We start from the raw sequence: 4,714 nt of genomic DNA, 5'->3' as shown, positions 1-4,714 counted from the left end.
TTTGTGCTTGATTATCTCTCGGGTTTTTCTTTAAAAGGGAATATGATCTGATAAAGGTTCTGTTGCTTCAAACCAATGTCAAATAGACTTGATTTTTAGAATCAAGTGAAACTCTAGTGCAACCCTGATTTTTTATTTCCTCACTGCTATGAGTTTGAGCAAATACTGGTTTATGGGATATAAGTTCCATTTTGTGTAGTTTAATGGCTTAGTCTTTGAGTGGTAAAATAAAAGATTAAAGTATATTCCATTATGAGAATCCTGCAAAGATTTATGTAAATGACATTTATGTAGGTGCATCTTCGCTGTTCCTTGTATTCTCACCATTGCCCTGCCTACTCTCTTGCTTGACCTCTATAAATACAAAAACTTGTCTAGGTGTGCACATATGCTCATGTAGCTTTTGTTTTCCATCCCTATCTTGAACCTCTTATATGTGTTGTGTAAGGTGTCATTACTAAGATGTCCTTGTTTCATAAGTAGGCCTGTCACATTCTGATACCTAGATGAGACTTCCCCCTGGTATTGGTATTTGTTTAGCTGGAGGCGAATTTTATTAGTTTCATTTCCTCTGGTATCCACCGAGCCCTATCATTGGCATAGGAACTCAGTTCCTTGGGGTAACTTTGGTGTGGTCAGCTCTTTGCCTTATGACCTTCCCAGAGATTTTAAGTGTTCATGATTCTACTCTTTGAAGCTTAAGACCACCACTGGAATGTTTCCATTCTAGGCAACAAAGCAAGCCAGTGCGCAAGCATCTTGAGAGAAATCCGGTGGAAATGACCATTACCTAGAACAGGATCTGGTCAATCAGTGGAGTGGAGTATAAGCTATACTTTTAATGATCATTTTAAAAATATAGGAACTCTGGGACGCCTGGGTGGCTCAGCGGTTGGGCATCTGCCTTCGGCTCAGGGCATGATCCTGGAGTCCTGGGATTGGGTTCCATGTCGGGCTCCCTGCGTGGGGCCTGCTTCTCCCTCTGCTTGTGTCTTTGCTTCTCTGTCTCCATGTGTCTCTCATGAATAAATAAAATCTTTAAAAAAAAAAAAAATATATATATATATATATATATATATATATATATATATGAAATCTGGGGTCCATTTTGAATTTGAGGTCTTTGAATTCAGGCAAGATTTAAATTTAAGACATTCCAAATTGATTACTTAGTTAGCTATATTAAAAATAGCTAAGTTTTTCTGATTGCTGTTAGATGTATCAGTGTAAAATTATTTAATCCTCATAATGACAGATGTGTTATTGCCACCCTGTTTTATAGGTGATGCAGATGAAATACAGGCATTTGGTAATTTTCCCAAGGTCACATAGTAAGTGGCCAATATTTCCAGTCATCTCTGATTCCAGAGCTTATTTTCATTGTACTTTTAGCCCTGCTCCTGTATGGTTCCTAATTGATTTTTTTAAGCCATTTATCTCAAGCCCTAGACAAGATTGCTTTATAAGGTCTAATTTCTTAGAATAAACATAGGTTTTAGCTAGTTTTCCTTGGCAAACTTTAAGGGCAGATCTGAGGAATAAAGGTTATATGTTATAAATTCAGTAAATCTCTGGGCATTACCAAATAAACCTAAGTACTCTTCATATCAACGTTTTCATTTCCAAAGTTTTAGGAGAAGGATGGAATACATTTTGGGAATCTTTAAAGTTAATAGTCCTCTCAGCCCCTTATTACATGTGCTCTTGGCCCCAGTTTTTACTCAATTTGAAATATGAAATGACTAGAAAAGATGGCAGCTTTTTAAAAGTATGCCAACTAGCTTATTGGCATCCAAATACGTGCCCTGTGCCCTTTAAAGTTGCCTTGGGCAGCCATAGGCATTCTAAGAATGCTGTCATTGCTCAGAAGATACTTGAAGCTTGTTTAAAATTCCTTTCAGGAACAATTTTATAAACTGAGAGAAGCAATTTCTTCATATTATTTGCCATATTGAGACAAATCTTGGCTTTCCAAGAATTAACCTTTTCAATGATTGGAGATGCCACCTTTAAGCATATTCAGAAGAATCTACTATGTGCTCTAAAGGCAATCACAAAAGAAAGGCATTTCAAATGATAGGTACAGTAAGTAGTATTTAGAATAGGTAAATAGCTGCTGAGGTGAGTACTTTGAAGTGATTATCACTCATTCAACACGTAAAGCACAGGAGAAAGGTCTAATCCCTACTCACAAGGAGCAGGCCTTTCAGTGGGGAGACGTGTAAATAGTTAATAATATTAAAAACCTTAAAAGATAGATATGCTGAAAATGTTCCATCCCCTTTCAAATGGTATTTGAGAGGAGTGGTGAAGAGTAATGGGGTGAAAAATGGGCTCATCTGAACTTAGAGTTTTGTCAGCTAATAGGTAATGTGTGTTTCACTGTTACATTCTAAGTATTGTGCTGGTCTAAGATTTCTTGGTTTTGGCAGGATGGGGACCTAAAGCCTCTGAAATACTGCTGAGTTTATCAATGGACAGTGTTGGTGACTGTAATGTACCTACTTTTTAAATTCACACTTGTTCCCTGTCTACACCAAATGTTCTAGAATAGCACTGTTTAGTAGGAGGATAATGCAAGTGATAAGTAATTTTAACTTTTCTAGCAGCTGCAGTACAAAAGATAAAAAGCTAGAGGCTAACTTAATAATTTGATTTAACCCAATAAGGTCAAAATATTTTAACATGTTGAATTAGTAGAGAAAATAATTGAGATTTACATTTTTTCAAATTGAATCTTCAAAATCTGGTATATTACACTTAGAGTATGTCTCATTTTGAATAAGGCATATTTCTAGATGTTCAATAGAAACAAGTAGCTAGCAGCCTCCATATTGGACAGTGCAGTTCTAGAATATGGGAGAGAGTGGTTACAGTAAGTAGGGTGCAACTGGTGATGGATTTTTTAAGTTCACCTGTAGATATGCAGTCTTATCTGCTCACCTACACCACCCTACAACTAAATGGACATCATTTTTTAATAGTGTGTTAAAGCTGTAGTTTGAGTGTCCCAGGTGCCTTGGTGGCTCAGTCGGTTAAGTGTCCGAATCTTGATTTCAGCCCAGGTCATGATTTCCTGGGTTGTGAGATGCTCCCCACCCCCACACTGGGCTCCATGCTCAGCAGGGAGTCTTCTTGAAGATTCTCCCTCCACCCCTCCTCCCACTCACTTGTGTGTGTGCTCTCTCCCAAAAAAATAAATTTTTTATTTTAAAAAGGTGTCTATCCAGGCTTACAAAACTACCATCATTCCCTCCTTTTGAGGTTAATGTACTCCCTACCAAAGCTTCAAATCTAACCATTAAGAATTAGCAAAAGACCTCAGCCAGTTGAAGAACCAATGATTAAAAATTAAGGAAGCTCATCACAACTTCAGCATTATGTAGCAGTCAATAAATAGTGGTTGTCACATTTATCGCAGGAACAAGCACCCAAAATTTTATGTGGATTTTCCTAGTTCTGTTATGTTAAAATAATAAGTAATTTCCAAGCAGTTGCCTGAAATCACTGCATTTGAATATTTTTGGCACTTGTTAGAAACAGCTAACCTGGATTTATGTTTCCACTTTAGATAGTGATATATTGTGTTTAAATGACTTTGAGTGGAAGAGGAAAAGCTGACATGAGAATAGAGGCTACAAAATCAGACTTCAGCCCAAGTGAAAGCACGTATTTCTTGTTACCAAGTCTTTCTGATGCATTGCTGAAAAGTTTGTTTGGTTCAACAACATGGAATGAAAAATTAATTCCTGTGAAAAAAGAGCCTTTGGAGTTGAGGTTTGGGGAAAAGCTAATTTATTTGGGTTGACTTTATTTCTATTTTCTGTGTGAATATAATGTAACATTTTCTGTGGCCTTTTTATTTAGGAATCTGTTACTTTTTAAAGATCTGAGGTCAAAATCACCTGGGAAAAAAGCTGGAAAAGCCTTCATTCTTTCTCTCCATCCTACCCCAAGGTGTTTCCTTCAGCCCATACTACTGGTACCTTATAAGTTACCTGCCCAGAATATGTTAACTAGGCCTGGCTTAGGCCTTATTTCCTGTTTAAAATGCCAGTTTATAAACGTGAGCCTAGAAACTTGAGTGGGCTAGATTCCTGACTGAGATTTTTGTGGATGACAATACCTACCCATAACTGTTCCAAATGGTACTGTGGGACCCACTAGAAGGCATATTATGATTTACAGCATCCACCTTCCAATCACCAGCACTGTATACACACATTGGTTCTCCTGAAAGCTTAATATGAATTGCCAGTATGGTCCTGAAAGGGAAAAGGAGCTGGAGAGATGGTTATGGATTGATTAATAGATCAATAGATGTGTTGTACCTGTTTATCAGCTACCAGGCTAGGCCTTTTCATTTTTGTCCTCTTATTTGATACTCATTACAGCTGTTGGGCAATTGGATATTTGCACTTTATAACTGAAATAGAATCAGAGGCTAAGTGACATCCTCTGGGTCCCGCTGCTAGTATTAATCATCCAAAATAAATTATTGGAATCTACATCCCAGCATTCCAGGTGCAGAGGATACTGTGGTGAATAAGACAAAGGTCCTTGCATTCATGGAGCTTGCACTCTACTAGGGAGAGGCAGATAATACCTTTGTAAATACAAATTAAAACTGGTTAAATGCTGGGAAGAAAATAAAAATGGTCTGATGTGATTGTGCCTAAGATGGAATAGGGTGGTTGGAGAAGACCTTACGAGG

This window comes from Nyctereutes procyonoides, unplaced genomic scaffold (assembly GCF_905146905.1).
Source record: "Nyctereutes procyonoides isolate TBG_1078 unplaced genomic scaffold, NYPRO_anot_genome, whole genome shotgun sequence".
NCBI classification, from domain to species: Eukaryota; Metazoa; Chordata; class Mammalia; order Carnivora; family Canidae; genus Nyctereutes; species Nyctereutes procyonoides.
Note: the sequence above shows the minus strand (reverse complement) of the source record.